The sequence below is a fragment of the Motacilla alba genome, chromosome 7, assembly GCF_015832195.1.
Source record: "Motacilla alba alba isolate MOTALB_02 chromosome 7, Motacilla_alba_V1.0_pri, whole genome shotgun sequence".
Classification (NCBI taxonomy): domain Eukaryota; kingdom Metazoa; phylum Chordata; class Aves; order Passeriformes; family Motacillidae; genus Motacilla; species Motacilla alba.
The window spans coordinates 7034204-7058388 of NC_052022.1; the positions used below are offsets into that span (position 1 = coordinate 7034204).

At 39.6% G+C, this 24185-nt stretch overlaps 1 protein-coding gene across 10 annotated transcripts in view; it reads left to right on the top strand.

Annotated features, from left to right (window-relative positions):
- Positions 1-24185, top strand: part of NCKAP5 (NCK associated protein 5) — a 380074-nt gene that overhangs the window by 74884 nt on the left and 281005 nt on the right. The gene's annotated exons all lie outside the window — the stretch shown is intronic.

Genomic DNA, 24185 nt, shown 5'->3' on the forward strand with positions numbered 1-24185 from the left:
GAGGTTCTCATCACCTCCTCGTGTTTCTGCTGCCTGGGTGAGAGGGAAAATATTTTTATAGAATAATGTACTGGACTTCTTAAAGGAGAAGCTTTGCTTTAGGACAGAGTGTGAGATAATCAATAGTTCTAATACACAGACTTCCAGATGATATACAGAATTTCTGGAGTTGTGTTTGTTAAAAAGTGAAGGACTTGTGTGAGGAAACCACAAGGTTTAGGAACTGTCTGTTAGAAGAGTAGAATGCAAAAAAGCTCCAAAGTCCTGTCCTTTATTCCATTATACACAAATTTCAGGGGTTTACCCACTTACTTAAAAGAAAGGCAACAGTAATTTTAATTTGTAGCCCAAATGGGAGAATGTTGTAAATTAGGCAAGATTGAATGTATGAAGAAAAACATTTCATTCAATTGGTGCTATGAAAAGCAAATAGCTTATTAGGGAGGAGAAATTACAGGAACCAATCTCTAAAAAGAATACAAAATTGGAAAGCTTATAATATCTTTTCAGCTGAAGTGACTGCTGGTCAGAATGAATCAAACCATTGTTTGGCCAGGAATTCACAGACTCGTGGCAGATGTAATTTCTGTCAATTTTTTTAAAAAATCGAGTTGGAAATATGTATTAGTTTTATAGTTGGAAATATGTATTAGTATTATTTTCTATAAGGGGAAAAAAACCCAAACACTGAGGATCTGCATCATCTCTTACACTAAGCTGCCAATACAATAGTTGAAAGTGATGGGATTTTTTTCTGGTGAACTATTTCTTCATTGCAGGGACAGTAGCTGCAATTTTCTGTGGTTTATGACCTCTAAACACTCCTCTCCTGGCGTTATTGGGATCTATTCTTCACTCTGGCTTAGCAGTTCTTATTTCACATTAATTGAGTTGCTCTTTTAATCTACCCTTTTACTCCTCTTGTTTAAAACCATATTCAATAATTTCTTTGTAAATAGATCCAAAGCAGGAAAGCAGATGATTTCTGAGCAGCTTGAAATATTGATTTAGCAAATTCCTGGCACAGCCACAGCTTGAGCCTGTGGTTCTGCCAGTGGCCATTGCTTGAAGGCAAGAAATACTGCCACCAGTTGAGAAAGAGAGTTTGTTGAGCCTGATATCTTTTAAGTCAAGGCAGTTTATTTCAGAAATATTGCCCAAAACCTGATAAGCTTGAAAGCCCATTTTTGCAAGCAAACTCTACAGGATAGAAAAGAACGGAATATTTTAATGAGCCTTGCTGTGGTATAAAATAATTGTGGAGGACTTGTGAAGTACATCACAACAATCTTTGTCCAAATGTATAAATTATCAACACTTGGCACATAATTATTGAAAAAAAAGTAATTGGCCAATACAATTTTTATGGCTCTAGGGACTTTTCAAAATTTGTGAGCATATCGAATGTCATTAATTATCTCTGTGAACTCCTGGGACCTCAGCTGCTCTCGTGTCTGCAGGAATAGACTTCTAAATCTGACTGCTGCAGAACCAGGAAAACATATTATTCTTCAGCCTTTCACCCCAGTTTCAGATCAGTGTCTCCTAAATGTTTTTGTGTTATGGTTTAAAAAAATAATAAATAAGATTGATAATATAATTCTTGGACTCAATGCAGACTCTTCCTCCCTTTAGTCATTAGGCAAATATTTTCTCTAACTGATCACGTTGTAAAACGTGTTATTTCAAACCACAGATATTGACAATTATTATAAATCACGCTGAACAGACATAATTAAAATTTAATTTTAAGTTTGTCAAGGTCTTTGGAAGCGTATCCTACGGGCCATCTGTGTCTAGCTTGTGGCTTGTTTCCAGCTGACTTCGGGCCAAAAGTTGACATTGTTGTTGAGCCCCCTTTCAAAAACAATTCCCAGGCACTTCAGAGGGTGAGTGCCTGTTAAGCTGACTGAGAATTAAATGGAGTTTCCAGAATTTGTCATTAAATATGTGTTGTGGGAATAAATAGTTCTAAGAACTGCGTTACTTTTAACCAATACTGCTGCCTAATTGCTTCTGATTTCCTCCCCAGTGCTGACAAATTCAGTGTCTGGCATTGCCATCGTGCACTTCTGACAGCCCCACTGAGAACGATGAAACATCAGAGGGCCAATTTGACTCTCTGGGGGCTTTTCACATGTGCATCAGCTTGGTGGTCATGTGGAAAGAGAGTGAGTCTGTATTTGAGGGCAGGCTTGCATTCTTGAATTTGCCATGCACTTGTGCCATGAACTCCGGCTAAGTCAGTGCAGCTTTCCCACTTTGTTCCTGAACAATGAGGTTTACAAAGTGTCAAATGCTCTCGAAGTGCACGTGGGAATGTACATTCATAGTGAATACCAACAATCTATGAGGTAAAAGCAGTTTCTCTAGGCTCTCCTCCTACAAACCCTTATCTATATTTCACTTTTTATTCATTGTGTCTTTTCTCATAGACGCCAGCAGCCTGTTTGCAGTACACATTAAAGCATCTGCTTCAGCCTGCAAGTTCAAGGCTTTACTGACTCCAGCATAGTTGTACAGATATTCTGAGCAGGACTGGCACTAGGTCAAAAAATACTCAAAGTGATTCATTGTAAGATAATACCTGAGCTGATACAGCCTCAAGCTAGTATAGGTCAATGCCTATGTCGTTACTATAGTAATTTATTTATGAAAATTAAATAAAGCATAAAACCTTGCCTACTTTCAACTACATGTTTACTCTTGGCAAGCTGGGTGCTGATGTAAATTTTCAGTATGAGTTTGCTTAGCAACTGTTACAAGATAGAACTAAATTAGAATTATTGTTCTTTCTTGCAATATGGGCACAATCCGACAGTTCTGTTATAAGGAATTCTGCAAGCAGAGCAGGGAGACAACTGCTAATGTCAATGCACATGACCAGCAATATTTACCTGTAATGTCTTATTTATTTTTAACTTTCCTTTTGATTATCTTATAACTGTTTATAACCCACAGTCAAAAAGCCAGGGATTACCCATGAGGTAATAATTCTAATGCCCCTTCTGTGATTTAGGTGGATAAAAAGCCACCAACCTCAGAAACCAAAACCAGATCCTCAAAATCCTTAGAATATCTCCGTCTTTTTGCTTTCAAATGTCTGAAAGCATCCAGGAGATCATTGGATGTATTTACTGCTCAGCTATATTTCATAACTGAAATTCTGTACTTCAATTTTTAATTATGATTACTCTAGGGGCTGGTGATTAGATAAGTGTTCAATATGTTCAATATATTCAGATGAGAACTAAGTACTACTGTTCACGGATGAGGCATTATAGTTACTATAGATAGTTTAATGAAAATGTCAGCTCGGTTTTCAGTAGCATTCAAGAAAGAAAATTGAATTTAGGAATTACTGGAGAAGAAATTGAGACTAGAACTGTCTGAAAGTGTTCTGTGAAAGCACGACAATATGCTCGCCATCCTCTTAACACGTTCACTTTGTCAGCTTCTGCTGGCCAGTTTCAGAGCCCTTGATCTGACCTGGTTTGGATGTTCTTTCCTTTTCTGATACTTGAAACTCAGACTGTGCTTTGTCACAAATCACATTGCTCTAAGGTGTTTTTATCATATGGTGAAAGATTATCTCTGGTTCTTTTTTCTATTAAAAAAAAAGATAAAGAATGCAGAATGCAGGGAGGAAAGGGGATATCTCTTCTTGAAAACTTATTCCTAAGTATCCTGTTACAACTCTGGAAGTGAAAAGCAACAATTGACTGAGAAGATAATTGTAGTCTGTAATCAGCCTGATGGAAGCCAATGGAACTTTTCCAGTGTGTGATGTTTGGCCATTGCTTGGATGTCTGTAGCTGCATAAGCTTGTAGAATGCTTTTCAGTTACTAACAGACAGTGTTATATGCTATTTAAATGAATTTGTGCACATTTTTTAGGCAGTATATATATTATTTAACTGGAAAGTCATCTTGTAGTGATGAGCAGTCTTTACACTTTGCATTTAGATGTAAGTGCAGCATGAAAGATGCTCTAAAGCAGCTGCTGAATTAGTTCCTTACATCCTGACTGTCCCTCTGCCCTCAGTCACAATCTGTAGAGAGGAATGTTTTTTGGTAGGATGGGGTCAAACAAATTACCCTTAGAAGATTAAACTTTAATTCTTTTGATTGAAGATGAAGATTAACTCTACTGTAACTCCAATTGTGTTTATTAATTGTGATAAAATATCATGTGGGATTAGGAACTAGTGGCTGCTTCTGGTTCTGAACCAAAAATAATGACTGAGTACATATTTGAAGATTGATTTCATTAATAAAATCTGTCACCAGTTTAGCATTAATGCTTCAGGAAAGTGAAATCAGTGTGGCACAATATTACTTATCCCGCATTGATAACTGTATTTGTAACCTGAGAACTTTGTCAGCAGAATTGGCAACTTGTAATTACATTGGCATGGCAATTGGAGTGTTTGAGTGTCAGATGATTAGAATTGATGAACCCTGATTAATGAAAAGCCCTAAAGGTTAGTCAGTTGTATTTATATAATTGAAGACAATCTCGATTAACTGATAACAGTACTTTTATTTTTAAATTTTATTTTATTACTCAATTAAAGATAAAAGTAAGTTTTCCCTTTTGTTTTCCATTCATTGAAGAGGTTCATTTAGGTGGGATCAGTGAATTAGTGAATTTGACAGTGTTTTTCACTCCCTCAGTCTTCCACTATAGAAAGTTTGATTATGTCCTCACTTATGCCCTGCATCACACAGTGACCACCCCTGGACTTCTCTGGCTTGATGAAACTGTAAGTAAAGGAAGAATATGGCTTCATAATAAGAATCCCAAACACCATATTTAGCACAGCAGTTAAGCTGGCTGTCAAAGCATGGGGGTGTTTGAGGCATTTCATTTTGTTAACTGCTGCTAGAGGAACAACAGACATGGAGACAGTAATTTTAGCAATTAGGATGGTCTGTATGTGAAGTGATTCATAATATGCTTGTTTGTATCTCATCAAAGCAGATACTCGGTGTTATTATCTATGAATGCTAAACACAGTGATTAATTACACTGATGTACAAGAAAACAAGATAACTTGCATTTTCATGATAAGAAAATGCTGATTCCCTTTGTCACTGTAATAAATGGTTCTGTCTTCCTTTGCTTGCCTGTTTAGATGTATAGAGATAATACTAATTACTTTATAATTAGCTATGTGTACAAATGAATATAGCCCAACAAATGCATACATTTCAAAGAATTGCATTTCAGTCTGCAGGGAGCAGGAATTTGGAGCTATTAGCCTGGATTCATAGTGAAAGAATAGAGAACCCAATAGTTTTCCTATGGTGCAGGGACTCCTGGCATATAATCTAAGCTCCTGAGTACTGGAAAAATTAGAGACAGAAAAAATGTAAGCCACCTCCTGTCTTTCATTAAGCCGTTTAGAAGTGTTAAGCTTTAATCACTTTAATCACAGGGAGCTGAATCTGACACAAAGTAATACCAGACATTTGTGCCAGGCTGGCAGAAGGCCTCTCCAAGGACCATTTGGGAAATCTGGGCCCTTCAGGCTTTTCTAGAGCTTCACTTTCACAACCAAATTTCCTGTGGCTGAGGTAGTTCATGCTGCCACTGTATGGGGTTGTGCAAGTTCTGCAGAACTGCCTGAGACATTTGTGGGGAGCTAAATTATCTGGATGGGGAAAAAAAATTGGCATCTCTCTACTAAAGAGATTATGGGCCTGGTTAAATTTTAACCCAAGGAAGTGTTATTTTATTTCCCATCTCACAGTGGTACCTGTCAGATTGGCTGCTCAGCCTTGGCAGCCTTTGCCAGGCAGCGGGAGAGGAGCAGCCCAGGCTGTGCCCAGCGGGGCTCTGCACAAAGCCTGCCCCACACAGAAAGAGGCTTTTTGCAGCTGCAGTTTTGCATACTCGTTAACCGTGTAATCTTTAATTTTATCCACCCTCTACTTCCTTTAAGGGGAATATGTACTCGAGCTGGTCTTTGGAAGGAATGCGGTTAATGCTATTCTCATGCATAATTGGGGATGTCCATGGGAAGCACTTTCATTTCTATTCTTGTGGCCAGATATGACTTGGATGATTTTTTAGCAGCACATTGTCTGTGGAGGCCAATGCTCCTCAGGAAAGTGGACACTTCAGAATGTCATTGTCTCTTGGAAGGTGGCTGTCTCTGGATTGCATGCACATCAGTTTGAAATACATCTGAATCAATGCTGATCTTAATAGGCATTAAAACCTCAATTTTGGTTTTGTAACTCTGAAACTGAGGGGAACAATAAAGAAGCACCACAAGCAGCAAACAGGCTATTTTGGAATGCGTGTGATGTGAGCATGGTCTGCAGACTATGTCATGCTTCTACTGAAGACAAAATGTTTTTTTCAAAATATTTCTTTTAAAAGAGAGAGAAAAATATGCAAATGAAGTCTGTTAGCAAGATGACTAGCTACTAAATGCATGCTATCAATTTCTATAATATATATATATATAGATTTACCATAATACACTTGCACTTGCAATAAAAAAATAGAGTAGCCTGAAAGATGACTGAAAATAGAATATGATTAGGGGAGTTAAACCCTGACTTTTAGATGCACTAAAAAAATGTAGTGTATGCTCATTTATGTGCAAATGTAATGGAAAAAGGCTGTAGGTAAAGTGGCTAAAGCCTAAACAAAATAAACACTTAATTTTCTTTTATTGTACTTTGTGGCTATTAATAATATTACGGTACTAAGGCAGAAACATTAAACTAAGCAGGGGACCAATAAATGTTCCTAGACTGTGCAATGCTGTTGATATTAGTGGCTAATAGCTCCAGAGTTCACATAAAATGCAGATTGAAGTACAAAGAAGATGTTTAGTGAAGTCAGCAGTGGCAGTGAACTGTTTACAGGTGAAACTAATAACCAGAGGGCAGGCATAGCAGGGCATTTTCTGCCAAAGGTGTGGAACAGGAACTTTTGGAAGTGCTCAGTCAGACTGTCCTCAGGGAAGAGGTTTGATAATCCCAATTTATTTCTCTTCAAACCTGTCTTCTGACAGCATTAATTATCATGTGCCGTGTTTCCATTTATAAATATCCTGAAAAACACAGGGACTCTAGGTTATGCTGATAAAAAATAAGTCCACATTGATTTAAGAAGATCATGCTGAAGTTATGAGAGATGATTTGATACCACACTGTTGGGTACATGAATGGGAAAGTGGATTTGGAGTTAATGAACCATAATTAAGTTCACTCACTGTGACACACAGAAGAATGTAAGACTCGGCAGTAGTCACACTGTGCTTTGTTTTCCCTTGCAAATCCGGACACAAACTGTTTCCCACATCTTTATCTGAGAGATCATAAAGAAAATACTGACTGCACAAGAAATAAATAGCTGTATATCTAATTGATGAAAGGAGACCTCCTCCTCTCCTGTGCCCTGCCTGCTGAATGGCAGGGGGCAATAAAAGTACAAAACTGACAGAGTGTTAGACAAAGTGCATCTTAAGAGTGATGCATTTTACCAGTGTCAGTAGAAGAACTAAAAAACTAATACGAGAATGGGTGCCTAATTATATTAAGGTGGAATAAGATCATTCAATCCACAAAGAAAAAATAAATTTGAAGAAACAGTTTTTTTCTGAAATGTTTTTTACTCAAAACAGTATACAATTAGTTTCATTATAATTTTATTGCACAATATATTCTGCATTTATTGGAAAAATTGGGAGTATAGTTCTTTTGCTTGACTTTGATCAGCTTATATATTTATCTAATTCCCCCCCTTCCTTAATTTGATTGATGATTTGAATAATATGATAGGTTAGCAGAGTTATTAAAATATCTTGCTCATGTGCACATGGCACAGTAGATAATCACTGATTATGGTATCTCTCCAGATGTCTCCTTCTTCGAGACAAAGAACATAGTTTGGGGATGGGACAACTAGCAAAAACTAAAACAAAAATGAGACAAACAAAATAAATTGTACCATTTATTTATGGTTCTACCCAGTTCTGCAATGAGCTGCTCTGCTGGGTTTCTCAGTGCAAGAAGGAAGCAGAAGCTCAAGCAGGGGATTTCTTCAGTGAACAAAGAGCCAGGGTGCAATTATCCTCTTAAGTATCTCTGTCTGCATTCACATCTGTCTAGGAAGAATAAGGAAGATTGCTGGTAGTATTTGGCATATTTTTATCTCAAGGGCTAATTAACATGGCTTTACCCAGGAATAGATATGGATAGAAATCTTTTACTAAATAAATTGATTATGTTTTAAGATACTGAAAAATTCTAGGCTTCTTCTTTCTGCTGTGGCATTGAAGCTCAGGGTAAAACTGCAACGCTTGTCTCCAGAAGACAATCTCAGAATTAACTTGTCAGGACTCCAAGAGTCTCCCTTCCAACAGGAGCCATCTCGCTCAACATCCTGAGGATCTGCTCTGATGGGTGAGCCATTGAGCAAACTCTCAGCATGTATGAAGGTGAGCACCAGTAAGAGAGTGAAATGTGAGAACTTGACTGGGAGAGTTTCCCCTAAGCTGGTCAGAGCGTGCAATGAAGGCCAACTCTGCTTTTCTTCAGTAACCTATTACCATAGAATCATAGGTTCTGTTAAGCAGGTTGGATGTAAACACCACTATATTAAGTCTGTTGAAGGGAGAGAGTAATTTTCCTGTCTGCTCACTTGTCAAGTCATCTCTCACTTTGTAGTCCTGCATTGCCTCACCTTTCTCTCAATGCATTTTAGGAAATTTACTTCTCTAGCCTCTCAGTGAAGAGCTGACTTAGCCTTCTTTTACATTAGTGTAAAGCTCAGCTCACCACTCTGCTTGAAGACGCGTCAAAAGACATTCTTACTATTTCCCAGGTCTTCCTCACTCTTCAGACAAATGTGTCATTAATAGCAAAAGATACTGCTTTCCTTCAAAAACCTTTAAAACACATCTTTAATGCACCATGTATTAAAAAAAGAAAAAGGTTGAGGTGCCTCCTATTCTGAAATCCCTGCTTATTCTCCTGCCCCAAACCCACATTTTACAGAGCATCACTAAGTTGCCTTCCTATATCAAAATCCTAGCAAGAAGGATTAATAGTGATTTCATGCAGCAGAAATGGAAACAAGATTCTAGATGGTGAGGGGAAGGATTCCCATCACTTTCAAGATCTGGATCATCATCCTTTGGAGGCAACAGTACATCCTGATGATCAGTATTTAGTGTTTCTTTAGTGGCAGGGAACTCTTCCCCCCTGCCTCTCAGAAGGTGCTGGCTGTTATTCCTGCACCTCGTGGTACACCTGCCATCCATAAAGTTTTTCCAGCAGGGTAGCACGTAGCATCTCAGAGCTTCCTTACATGTTCTGGCAAAGTTCAGTTGCCTGGAAGCTGCCTGTGAATTTGGGTCAAATTTTCCTTCTCATTTCAGGGAAAAAAAAAAAAAAAAAAAAAAGAAAGCCAAACAGGAAAAGACCTCTATTATTGAGGGAGAAGGAGATGATTTTGTCCTGCTTTTATGAGGTTCAGTTCTCTCCTCTGCCTTGAGAGCATTGCAGCCTCCGAGCAATAGGTCATTATGTTGCGTGGGCCATTCACAGTCCCTTTTGTTGACTCCTTTCTGCTTTGTATAAATAATTGACTGTCCACTGGTACAGGAATAGGAATCGAAATCTCCCACTACAGAACAAAAAAATCTTTCTGCCTAATTAATTATTCTGTGCAAAGTGAGGAAGCTTCCACACAAAAGGAGGGAGAGACCCATTCAGGAACCACTTATTTCAGGCTCACTCAAATTGGCAGCTCCAGTGGCATCTCCTCAGTTCATAACTTTTGTCCAAACCACACTTGGGTTCCCAAGCATGGGATGTCTCCAGCATTCTGGATGTTATGCTTTCTATTATTTTACTCAGGCTGTTGGAATGAATTTCAGGCCTCGCTGTGTGGAGAAATGAGATGCTGACAGTGGTAGGCAGCTGTGATGAACTGTCACATCAGTGCAAGAAAAACCCGAATAAAATGTAATATTCAGTGAATATTCAACTGAAAAAGCAAGTTCAGCTTGGCCAGCACTGTACTAAAAGATACTTCCTCAGGTCCCAGAACACATTATATCTGAATAAACTGAAAGCTGCTTGGCCTGGTATAGCTCAGGATTTCCAGTGCTGTCAGTCTTAAAGAAACCTGTGAGCTTTTCAATTTTTTATGAGCATATTTATCACTACATACAAACCATCCCTTTCTCTAGGTCATTCTTTCAGATTACTGAAATAATACTTTATGAGCAATGACTTGACTCTGCATTTATTTCTATTCTTAAGCCACAATCTGTCTGGTATGGTGCATTTTATACCTTTATTTCCTAAGTATCTTCTTATCCTGGTTACATGATAGCACTTGAACTGCAGGTTGCATCCATAAAACCAGGAAGCATTCCAAGAACATTGGCACTCAACACATTACAGGTTACAGGTTTTGATTTTAAGCCAAACTGTTGTTTTTGGCAAGTGTGTTTTCCCCTGAATCTGATGCATTTGAAATATTGCTGCAGAGGAATTAACTGTGGGGATCCAAATCGAGAGACTTATTCTGCTGGATCACCTGCCTAAAGGTGGTCCTTCCTTTCTCATCTCATTAAGGATGCAGGACTTTCATGCACAAGTCAAGAGGTGATTTGACCTTCTTTTGCCCTCAGCAGTGCACACTGAATTTGTGTATAATCAAATGGGCACTTCATGCTGAAATGTAAATATTAACACACTATTTCAATAGATGACACAAGTACTGAAAAATTTTAATGCATCTGGTTCTGCAAATAATGCAGTGGTGCTTGTAGAGCTCATTGTGTCCTGATACTCAGGTGAAGGATTCATGTCTGTTTCATCACTGTTTTCCACCATCAATTTGATTATTTTGACAGCCTCCACAATAAATCAAATTTCAGAGCTGACAGATATATGTCTCTGCAACAGGGACAAGAGTTACAGTTAAAAATTTCCAAGCAATTTTTTTGGTCTTTCAGAGAACAAAGTGAAGTTCTTTCCTGAAGGATTGTTGGCCCAAAGAGTTAAAAATAATAACATGCATTTTTCTAAATAACTTAGGTAAATGTGATCTCAGATTTAATAATTAGATATGTAATTCTAAACAATGATTCTAATCATGAACCTGCACTTCTTAGTTGAAACTTCTGTCCTAAATAACTTAGTGCATTCGTTTCCTAAGTGCTTTCCAGACAGAGTTTTGAAGGTATTTGACCAACTATAGAAAAAGATAATTTGGTTGTCTGTTTGATGCAATATATAGAGCCTAACAGAATAGAAAATTTGGAGAACACACCTTGATTCTTCTTTTGTTTATGTTTTCATCTTGAGTCAATGTTTTCATCTCTGAGTCCACCTGCCCAGTGCAACACTTTGAATCTGTAGGTGCACAGCTCTGTTTGGAAGTTAGCGCAAGTGTGATTTAATATTTGTTATCAGGTACAGTTTCTGTTGGATCTATCTCAGAACTGAAAATAGGTAGGAATGGAGACCAAAGCTGTGGGATATGACTGTGCTGTTTAAGTGAAATCCATCCCATGGTGAAGATGAGAGGTACAATGTCCGTGAGCCACTTACACCCTGCTGCTATTCAGATCTGAGGACAGAAGGGAGAATTTAAACACTTTCCTGCTGGCTTTTGTTATCATTCAATTTCTCGCAGCTGTGGACTATGCTGAACACGTTCATCATTTGGCTCACAGCTTCCTTTTCTACTGAGGCTTCTTATAGCACCACGCTGCAAAGAAAAGCACCAAGGGGTTAAGCATCAAAGCAGTGCAGTGGAGGAGGAGGAGGAGGAGGAGGAGGAGGAAAGAAATCATATTGGAAATTACAGATGACTGGAGCCTGGAAGAATGAGATGTCGCAGATTATTTATAGTTATGCAAAACTGGAAGTCAGAAGATCCAGGACTCTGCTGTAGCTGGCGAGGGAGGGAAACAGGACCTGACCCTGCCTGAGCAGAGCACAGGATCCCATCACTGACTGAATTAATTCACATTACTAGAATGTGGGCTGGCTGCAAAGTCTTTTTTAATTTTGCTCTTGGCTCTTGTGATGTCTTATGAGTCACAAGTCTTAGCCTTGTTTTACAGATCAGAGAGCAAGGGAGCCACAGTGTTTACCTATCTTACAAGGAAAATGTGAGGCTTAATTAATGTTTGCAAAGACCTAGTGGATCATCCACCAGAAATGTTACATCTGTGCTGTGTTATTCTTATCCATTGCAAAAAGTTCTCCCTCAACCTTTTCTCTCCTTCTAATGACCTTTTAAATCCGAGAAAATATTATTTCAAATGGCTCTGGGCTTTATTTAATGTGGATTACATATTTTTAAGGGCCAATGGTGTGAGGACATACATCACTTAGGGGCCCAGTCAACTTCTCTTAACAAGTACCATAGGTTGTCCAGCCCTGGTGAATTGGAGGATGGCACTTGGAAATGAGGATACAAATTTCAGGAAGCACAAACCTGTGACTTTGGGCTCACAGTGTATGAGTTGGACTCCAAAGGCTGTGAATGAGAAAAGACATGTTTTCAACTCCTGATGTATCAAGGCTGAGCGTTTTTTCCCCAAAGCACAGTAGAAAACAGGAAATTTTCATTGATGGGAAAAAATCAGATTGACATTACTGATATCTTGTGGAATTACTTGAATTATTTATGATGGTAAAATAATTGTTTATATTGTACTCACAAAATGAAGGCAAGGAAGGAAATATGAAGAACTGTGCTCCCTATTAGACACAATTGCCATCTATTTTTAGGGATATTTTTAAAACTCAAACCCACAAGGTCTTTATATCTAAGCTATATTTATATATCCACATGTATGGCTCAATGCACTAATTAGCAAGCTCAGGAAGTGGTGCAGAAGAGATAGGGATAGAGATGAATGTATGAAAAACCTAAAAATAGGGTGAGCTACTCTATACACTTGTTGGTACTGTACAGAAAGGAGAATTGTGCTTTTTTTTTTTTTTGCAGCTGCTCAGTTTGGAATGCACATTCTGGGTATTTGTAGAGTTTAGTGTTGTGTCACAAGATTTTCTAAAACCCACAGACCATCATTTCCTAACCTCCAAACCTCCCCCTTCCCCAGCGTGAAGCGTGTCGATTTTGGATGTCATTGTGCTGTCATTAATTACTGTGTGGGCTGGAAGCTGGTGTTTGCCCACAGCCCAGTGACCAGAACCTAATTACATTCACTCTGCACAGAGCGAGGCCGGTGCCAAGGCTGCGTCATGTCAGTGCATCTGAAAATTGTATCTCTCATGGATGCTGGAGTGTGAAACTCTTTTGTTACCAAGAAAAGCTGCCTAAACAAGCTGAGGGCAGGGCTGGTTGAACCCAGCAGAGGAACCTTCAGACAATGAAATTAATCTCTTTCCAAGTGTTGTTTTTTGTTCTGGCCTTACCAAGTCATTCCCCGTGACTGAGCAGCTAAAACCACTGGATTTGTGATCTGCCTCTGTAAATACTTGTGTTGCAGAAGTCAGCCCTGCTCTTTTTTTTTCCCCTAAGTGAATGAGCCCTCTGGGCCGTCTCCAACCAAGCTGCCTGTGAAATTATTGGACTGTAATCTTTCCAGCTGGTTCACAAAATCTATGAACTGCGTCTCGGTGCACCTGCATGTGGGGCACCTCGTGTCCCCAGCTGGATTTCGGTGGAAAGTGGAAGGTGGGGAGCCCTCTAAAGCTGCCCCTTCGCCTGTGGTGACCTGGCATGGACTCGTGGGCAGGAGGAGCTGCAGGAAGGCACAGCCTGCAGCTTTTTTCTATTTAATTTAGGTGTGGGCCTGTCTGATCCCTTTGCTCAAGCAGACTTCAGCCTTTTCTTGTCTCATGGCTCTTCTCCAGGCATTTGTTGCCTTTCTGTGTTTTTCTTAGCAGTTAGCACGTCTCCTAAGACAAATGCAAACAAGTGGCTTAAAAGGGCCCAGGTATTATAAAATAAAGACCTTTGGCTGAATCCATGTAAATGATCACTGCTGCTTTGTGGTATTTAATAGGAAACACAAGAAAGGGTGTCATGGTTACAGACACGGGATCCTCACACACTCAGGAGACCAAAAGGGAGTGCTGCTGTGGGGATGGGATTGCCCATGGACTTGTTTTTCCAAACTCTGAGAAAAATGAGCATTATCACACATTCATAGATTATTTAAGCAGATTGCCCCTGTGATTTACAAACCTCTCAGAAAGTTCTGATAATTAACAAGCTTCCAAAGAGAAATTGGGGGAAGTATCTGCACAGTGTATGGCACTTTTCATTATCCTAGTATTTCTTGGGATGTGAATGATGGCTTGCTTTCAGTGAGGAGCCATCAGAGATAAATTCCTCCCATCTCTGTGAGAAAGAGCAGAGTCTGTTAAGTAGAACTTCATTTCCCCAGAATGGCAATAAGGGCGTTTATGAGCTAATCAAAGGCAATGCATCTACTGCCCTTTATTGAAATCCTTGATAGCCTTGCAAAACAGATAAATTTTTCTTCTCCTCTTCATGACACACATTTTTCCCCATCCATTTGATGTAGGCAATTTCCCTCAGCACAGATGGCACTCTCTGAGTGTGTCCCCACCGGCAATGTCCATTAGGCTGTGTCCAGAATCTGGGCACTGAAGGAGGGGCTGACACACTCTTACTTTCACTGCTGTCACTGCTGGGTGAACAGAAAGGACCCCATCATAGGCAGATGTAGCAAACTGGAAATGGGAGCAGAAAAATGCATTTTTTATCTTTTATTGGAAAAAAAAATCCCAATGTAGATGGCTGCTGTCAAACCTGGGGCTAATGTAGCTTTTGTCCTTTTGGTGGGGTAACCCCTTAGTAAATGGAGGCTGGAATTTGGTGCACAAGAGCACTTAAGGCCAGAGTTAAGTAGTCAAGGAAAACAGCAACAATAAAAGGTTACAGATTAAAAGAGGTGATTCTCCTTTCTGAGCCCTGAGGACTCGTGATCCCAGTCTGTACTCATTAGGATACAGCACAGTGTGAATTCTCTGTGAGGAACTTTGATATGAGGAGGTTTTGATGGCCTTTGAATGAACAAGCAGTATTACAGCTAACAATAACATACCTGTCTTCTGTGATCTTCCAAACACCCTTTAAGGAAGCAAGTAATTAACCAAGACCTTTTGCCATGGCTGCAGCAGTTACTGAGAATGATGAGAGCAGAGGATGGTACATTGATGAGATCTAAATCAGGGAATGTAGCAGCATATCACTGACAGAGCCTGCAAAGGAGCAGAGTTCAATCCAGAGAAGCAATTCAGAGCCAACAAGCTCAGTGTCAGAGAAAAAAAGGGCAATTGCCCAGGATAAGAATTTTCCAAAATTTGCAGCAGAGTCAGTATGCTGAAAGTAGAGTATCAGGATCAAGAGAGAACACATTTCTAAGACAATTCAGATTTTTTGGCGACTGTAGAGATGAAAATGGATTGAAGAAATTGAATTCTTAAGTAAAGATTTGTACTTTACTGGGCTTCTAGTCCTCGAGTAAGATTGATCTTATACATCTAGTGGAGAAGATATTTGATGCCTTCTCCTTGGTTACAGAAAAATCCTGTTACTATTTTAATGTTTAAAAGATACAAATCTTGCAAATATTGCCATATTTTTGAAAGAATTTGACAACTGTTTTTGATTTGCCTTTTCTTCCTAAGTTCCTATAAAATATACTTAGTTGGTCAAATAAAACACAAAGCTCTCAGAAGAGTGGAAGACAATTTTCACTTCAGGCATAGCAGTAAAGATTGATTTCCATTTTCTGAATCAGATAAATGACTTGTTTTTTGAGAGGAAAATGATTCTTAAATATTTTGTCCAGCTTTAGGTATGACTACAGGGAATTTTTTTTTCTTGCATTTGTGGAGAATACTTATTAGTTTGTATGTGCTGCAGCAAGCATATATAAAAAACCCCAGATATTTAAACCCAAATTTTAAAACAGCTAAGAAACCTTTTGACTGTATTCTGCAGTAGTCTCAAATAGAGCTCTCAAATTTGATCTCATAAAGGTTGAAATGGAAGCCTTCAGGAGCTCCAAACCCAACTGGTTTGGGAAATGCCTCATGAAAATTCTTGTTTAGTCCAGGAGGCCAAACACTGAGTCAATATTTAGACTGAGAGCTGGGTCTTTAGCTGGCACAAAACCACTTCTTCCACTGATGTGAGCTGGAGATGGACAGACTTTGCAGCCACTATTTCTTCTGGTTTTGTCACTTGCCTTGTGGTGTTTGGTACAAGATTTTCCTTTCATTCCCTGTAACCCAGACTTGGGGAGCTACATGCAGTCTCCATTTGCATGAAGATGAAGTGTGACTAAGTCTCTTGCCTCTCTGATGTTGGAAAAAGCCTGGAAAACAATAGCCTGGAGGCTCTTAAACTGTAAGGCAAAGAAAACAGATTTATCATTTCAAATAATATGGTTTATACAATGATGTCAGGATTTTTTCAAACATAGAGCTAAAGATGCTCTAATTTATCCCAGTGGAGAATCTGATCCTAAATATTAGTCAGGAGACAAAAATGAACTGTTTATGCAATAGGGATAACCTCTCTCTCTCTTTTTCACTCTCTGTCTCTGAGCTGACTATTCCTATGGAGATCACCAGTCCCTTCTACAATCTCATCTTATATTCTGTCTTGGATGGCTACTTACAGTTGAGATCCACAGGATGCTGGCTTGTTCCCATTTGCTTTGGAGACAGCAAATTTTGGCAGCAGAACAGCTTCCAGTGCCAGCTGGCATCAGGCTTGACACAGCTGTAGTAGTGGGACAAGAATTTACTTACAAACAAATCTCCCTGTTTGAACCCTGTGTTACCATCCTGACAAACTGTGAATGCACTGAAATGTGTTTGCTGAACTCAGAGGATGCTGCTGAAGCTCAGATTTGTACAGTTTGGAGTCCAGGAGGCAGCCAGTTAACTGCATCCCTTCTCCTCACAGCCTCTACTCAATTCCCATTCCCCCACACAATGCCCTTCCAGCTTGCCCAGGGACCTACAGGAAAAGTAGGTGTTTGCTCCATGCATTTCTGTGGGCTCCCTACTGAAGGACTGGAAGAATCACAGTTTCCTTCTGATCTTAAGTATTTATTAGTTACTGGTAAGGTAGTGCATTATCAGGCTTTGCCTTACGTGGCTGCATTTTGCTATTTGACTTAGGTGTTGCAAAGAACCTGATGTTTAAAAACATGCAGAAAAGGAGCTATTTCTGCTTAATTTCAAGAATGAAATGTGGAAAGCAAAGGATGTAAGTCCATACATGAGTGATCAACAAGAAGGCAAATATTTCCTTTATTAAAGTCAGTTCATATTAAGCTTGATAAGGGTGTTCAAAAATAAATATGTGCTTTACCAATACTGGTATAAGGCGTGTATTTTCATTGCTGTGGATTTATCTCTCCTCTGTTGGATTTTCTTCTAGAAACAAGAGATTAAGAGAATACAGCCTTATTTAAAACCAATTCCCTGAGCTCAATCTGCCCCTTCTGCTTTTGCCCATTGGAAAAACCGTTTGTAATCTGGTAAAGCAACAAGAGAGCCTAAGCAGGGAACACTTTTTGTGTAAAACAGTGTATTCCATCCTCAAAGCTTCTGTAGCTCTCAGTCATTAATCACTTTCAAATCAGCCTTTTTCTCTGACTTTGCAAAGCAACATTCCAACACCCATTTCTTGACGTGGTGGAAGCGGCCGTGCTGTAAGTGTTCTCTAGAGATTTGCTAAAAATTAGAGTAGAGCCTCCCAAAAAGGAGGACAACAACAGAAGCTGAAGTACCTCATAAAAAAGGGTTCAAATTTAGGAGAACTGAGTGGAATAATCAGTTTTCTACTGTATATCTGCAGGGACAGAATGAGGAATAGTGATAATTAACATGACCATGCCAAAAACTATAAAACTGTTTTACAAAACACTTGACATTTGTCATGTGTGCCTTGTTGCTCAGACCCTTTGCTTTGTGCAGGGATAGTTTTGTGTTTGCTGGGTCCTGAGAGTCCCAGATACTCACATGCCTCCCCAGGAAAGCAAGCAGAGAGCAGAGAAAAGGCAGCTGTCACTACCCAGCTCCAAGCTAGGAATGATGCCATATCTGTGACGTGTGTTTCCCGTGGTTTTAGTAAATAGTTGGGTTTCAAAGTCTTCAAAGAGTTCTGAGTGGTCTTGATCTATGCTGCCATAGGAACAATAGTCTGCCAGCTGGAGCCCTTTTTATTTTTATGTATTGGGTATGCTAACAGGGAGAGCTGTCGAAAGTCTGTCTAATGGAGGTCTAGTGGTTCCTCAAGTCCCGAGAAGCCCATTTAAAACCCTCTTTTACAGCTTCTTGATTCCCTCCCAAGGGCAGCCTAATGGTGAATGTGAAGTATATCATAATGGATGTTTTCCTTCAAATCCTTCAGCTTTAAATCCTTTCTTTCCCTAATTCAAGTGTGAGTTCATCTGCACTTCCCCTTCTGTGCTCTTGTCTGCTGTCTGTGGAGACCTAGATTTGATCTAGTGAGAAAGTGCTGTGTGTCACAACAGATACTTTACACATCCTTTAGGCTTCTTCTTGGCAATAAACAAATAAATAAAGTCAGCATCAGAAAAACTTCTCAGACAAAACCAGTACTGTTTTGCATTCCTTTTAACTTTACAAAGAAGCAAAGGAAGATAGGGCAATAGCAATATGTTCATAAACTGTTCATAAATATAAACATGAGTATTTATGTGAATGTACTGAATTTGGTAATTTCTGCATAGAGGCACTTTTCTCTTCAGACTGTCATACATTTTTCTATCCTTCCCTGGGGCCAGGTGTAATAGATGCTTCTCAGTTGGCCAGTTTTGGACTTTTATGATCTTTCCTACTGTTTGGTAGCTACGGAGGAATATTATTTCCCTGATAAAGTGTGAAGGAGTCACAAACTCAAACACCTTCCTTTGTCCTCCAGCTATTCAAGTGCATATCAACATTTCATTTTCTGTAGCTATCATGGTGCTTTTCAGCTCTGACCAAGAGCTTCAGCCTCTCTGAGTTTGTTTTGCTAGCTTGTAATGTTAAACTCATTTACCAGGTAAAGTTTACAATCTTTTGTTTTAATTATTGATACAGAAGGCATACCTTGGTCACAGGCAATTTTGTCATGGATTAAACATCTTTTTCTCGGTTTTATTTAAATCCAGCAAATGTCTACTCATCCAGCAGTGGAGATGAAAAAGAGATTGGTATTTGTACTGCCAGCAAGCCTGGTTTAGTTCATGCAGGAGACAATGGTCAAATTTAGCAGATCAGTTTATTCAGAAGCTGTTTCATCCCCCAGTTACCTGATACACTGCACAGGTGAGGGTACCTGCACTGAGGTGCTGCAGAGCCTCCTCTGCTGCCTCAAGGAGTTGAAGCCTTGCAGGAACAACCTCCACATCTCCTCTAGCTCTTGTCAAAGGTGACTATTCACAGTCAGCAGGCAGCCCTTTGACAGTAAGGAGTTTCACATTTCTTGAACTCAGCTTACAAAAGCCTGCAAAGGATCCAGAGCACTCTAGAAAGTTTGGCCCTTTCATAATGTTTGTGCTGCAAGTGCTCTCTCTGGTTGCTGGGTAAGTGATATCTATTGACAACAGTCACTCCAATCGACAAAGATTTTTTTGTTGTTGTTGTTGTTTCTGGTAATTTATAGTCTGTTACTGCTTTGCTTGCATCGATTGGGCTCACCATAATACTCAGCAAATCCATTTTCCTATTTTCAAAACAAAATATTTTAAATCTGTGTGGTTTCCTTTTAGTCCACCGTACCTCCTGCTGGTGAGTGTCAGCCTTTCAGAGCAGCCTAAAGGAGAACTAAGGGACTTTTTTTCTTTAATGACCTTCAGCTGACCAATGTTTGATTTAAATTTTATGGGTATAACATGTTGTTAATCGCACAGCTATTTGCATTTATGGCCTGCAGCCATCCTTCCCTGGGCTGTGATCTCTTTCAGTCTCACACTGAGCCAAGCTTGGCTTGCCAATATTTGGATGTTAGATTTTCCAGCATTTCAATACAGGGATAGCACGGGAAATGGTGTTTGTAGCTCTTGGGTGACACACTCACCTCAGACCCACTACAGAACCCCACAATGAGCCAATACTCACTGCACAAGCTGGGCTGTTATCTCAGTCACGATAAGGGAACTATAGGATGCATAGGGTGAGGCACTGAGGAGATAAGATTTTGCAAGAGCTGCTGTGACTGCTCCTGGGAAAGGGGGAGAGAGGCAGGGAAGAAGGGAACAACAAATTTCCTCTTCATTCTCCCTTGGCATCCATGAATGAAGAAAAACTGAAGGTAAGGTCAAAGGAGGGTCTTTTCTGCCTCGAGAAAGTTAGGTTGCCTTCTTATGGAAGGCAATGAGGGTCAAAGATTAAAAGAAGTTTCCACTCCTTAGGTTATAGTTTGGGGCAGGAGGCAGCAGAAGTTTGGAAGGGACATGGTGATGCTCTGAAGAGAAGTTGGCAGAAGAGGAAAGCAGTTTCCTTGTTTTCTCTTTAGTTTAAAAAAAGCTTAGTGACCTTGCAGCAAATGTCCTTGTGCAGAGGGATGACCTTCAGGTCACTGGGAGCTGCACAGGGAGAGTGTTCCCACTCATGGGAGGGAATGCTGGGCTGCAGGACTAATTACCCTCTCCACATTGTGTCCTATCAGTTTTATTAACAGTGCCACATTCAAAAATATTTAATGTTTCAGAGACCTTTTGTTTCTTTCTGAAAAGATCCAAATAGGGGACATGGAGAAAGAATTCATTTCTGGAAAGGCTGAACTGCTTAATACAGTCTGTGAAAAACAGGTATTTATTTTTTACCCCAAGGCTGTAGCTGTGTGCTACACAGTAGTGAGGGTTTTCAATTCCTTCATGCCTAAAAAAGTGAAGTGTTGTTGTCAGACAGTGCTCTAAACAAGATATTGGGGTGGCTGGGCCTACTATAAGAAAACCAAAATATTTAGTGTAAGTGACATGTAGTCAGTGTAAGTGATATTTTCATTTATGTGTTTTTTTCAGCCATACATACTGAAAAGAAAACTTTAATAATTGATGAACATTGTTTTATTGTTTCTCATGAAAAAGTCATGTCTGGTTTGTTGTGTGATGGGGCAGACATGGCAGTGGTGGCATGGCAGTTATGTCAGATGTTGTGTGCTGTACACTGTTTAAATTTTAATGAACAATTCTAAGACATTCCAAGGCAAAGGAAAACATTATGAGCTTATAAAAAATTGTATCTTCTCATTCAGCCTGTGGCACTATACTCAATTTATATAAGTGACACTGAAAAACAATTGCATTCCTTCAGTCTCTTCCAACATCTACTGCAAAAAATGCATTGCCAATACATGCGATGGGAGAAAAATGTTTATAACAGTGCTTGGAAAAGTATGCTGTCTTATATGTAGAACTTCCATGCTTGGATTTTAAAATGCTTAATATGAATTTAAATCTGTTCCCACTGAGGTCAATGGAAGTTTAATCACTGACTGATTTCACTGGGAACAGAGGCCAAAAGTAAGCACCTTTTCCAATCCCACACAACAATTCCTGGCACACAAATGTGGCAGCCACCAAGACAGTTCATTTTTCACCCAGACATAGAGCATGGTCCACAGTTTCCTGGGTTTTTTTTATTTAATTTTGGACAAATTTCCACTGGGGGCAATGGGAGTTTGACAGAATTAGCTCAGGCGTCCCTGTGAGACAGTGAGACCTCAGCTGACATGTCTAAGATTCAGAATGAATCTCCGAGTTCCATTTGTTGCAGTGTGTAGCAGGAAATGTTCCTCTTTGCACATGCAAAGTCCTGAATGTGCTTAAGTGGGTTTCAAGAAAAGCATGACAAATTTTCACTGAGATCTAAAGGCTGGAATTTAGTCTCATTCCCCAAACAACGCAGAATTTGAGGAACATAAATATATCCTTCAAGGTCCCCATTTCACTTAAAATATTATTTAAGAATGCAAAACTGGAAACTTGTGATGGAAGCAGCAGGTAACCCCTTGGTGAGCTGTGGCACAGAAAGTTTTGGAGACAATTGCCAGAAGCCACATGACCACTGAAACAGCTGCTTTATTCTGTGCTGAAGTGCTCCACAGACCCATTGATTAAAGAGCTAATTCTGCTCTATGTGAAATTTTTGCTCTTCAACTTTGAATACCATCAGGGGAGACATCAGTTGGCAGCAGATGTGGAAAGCTATTCATGTTGGCAACCTGAACAGCTTGGCTGGGGAAATTCGTGCAATACTTAAATAAATAAATAATGGATAAAGAGTCAGAATTGCATTAAGTAAACACAGGTTTTCCTGTACCAGGTTTGTAGCATTTTCTTCTGAGACTTCTGGTATTTTACATTACTTAAAATATTAGGCAGATTGTGATTATTCTCAGGTTTTCTGCACTCCTCTTTATGTTTGCAAACTTTGAATCTATTTGTTTTCAAAAAAGCAGAAAACACCCGAACTTGAACACAACCCTGAAAATAACAAGGATTTCAGCTTCATAGTAAAAACCCCCAACATTTTAAGCTCAAGAATGTAGTCTTTAGAAAAGACTTTCTGATGTCTAGCGATCTTGTTGAGACCTGCAGATTTCAGTTACTAAATAATTTCACTGAAGTTACATCCAATGATAGTTTTTTGAAAGCAGCAACTCAGTCACACCGAAGGTGACCTCATGACCAATCTCTGTGTGTTATCTTGTAATCCCTGCAGCCAGATGAGCTCTGTCACACAATATCCCTGTGACAAAACTCCCCTTACCCGGTATCTGCTCCCTCCCTCTGATTGTGCTGACAGAGGTGAGTCTGCAGAGTTTCCCCAGTGAAAAATAACAGTTCAGAAGGCATAATTTGAATGCTTCCCCTTTTTTCCCATTTCAGCCAGTTAAAAGGATGTTAAGAGCCACATTAAAATCTTTTGTCAAGGGATCTCCAATGCATTTCCTTCTCTGCAGGCCACAGGCAGTGATCTTGTGCTTGGTGATCTTGTTCTGGGTCTGAGCAGGAGTTTTGCAGCGGGATCCAGCTCACGGCCCCCAGCAGCTGAATGCTTCTAATGATAGTGTCAGGGAAAACTTCCACTAGTTATGAAATATGGGTCAGCTGCTTTGGCTGTGACTATTGCATGTCAGTTAATATTTATCAAAGACCAAAATATCTTGCTGCAAGAGAGTAGCATTTGTTCCACTAGTTTCAGAGGCCAATTGTGCGTGGTTTGGATTTCAGACTACAAAATCACTTCTGACTGTTTGAGGCTCAGCATCTATTCCAGGGAAGGCTGAGGGTTTCAGAGAGCACTGGAAAAGGGGGTGGGAAGTTAGGTTGCTCAAGAGATTGTATATGGGTTAAGAATCGTTTTCTATCTGGAATAACCATCACACATATGATTTCTCTGGCTTAGAACAGTCCCCTGAGGGTTCGTGCCCATCAGGCTGAGAGGCAGATGTGAGATTCTGCCAGCTTTTGGTGATCTGAAATCATGTCATGCTGGACAAGACCCTGTACACTGACCCTGAAACAGACAGCTTGTTCTCTTGGAGACAGAAGTATGGGAATGGAGCTAAGCAACACTGAGTGCCTCCTGTGCTTGTGTGCTGGTGAAGCCTGGCCCAGCCCACAGGTCAGAGAATGGCAGGAAATATTCCCAATTCTTCAGCAGCCTTTGTGTCAGCAGAGTGACACATTGACCTTGATCTGATATCTTATTATGGGAACTCACTCTGTACATCCATGTGTACAGAGATATTTTCAGATCTGAATTAGTAATTTTTAATGGCTAGGTTACTTTAAACAAGGTTACAGGGATGTAAACAATCTGTGTTATCAAAGACATGGGGAAAATTGCCCAGCAGCCACAAAATTCCAGAAGTTCAGCTGGGGAATACAACGAGGTAGATTCCACCTCTTATACCTCTACTGCTCCTTGCAGTAGAGTGGTGTGAATCTCCCATCATTTGGTTGAACTGGTTTCTTTGGCTCCAAATACACTTTTCTTTTTTATTTCTTTTTTTTTTCTTTTCTTCTTTTTTCTTTTTTTTTTTTTTTTTTTTTTTTTTGGTGAAAAAGCTTAGCAGGGGGACAGGGAAAAAGAGATCTGTGAGGAATATTTTTTATCTGTTATTTTGAAACCTGTAGCCTTTTCCCATCCTGTCT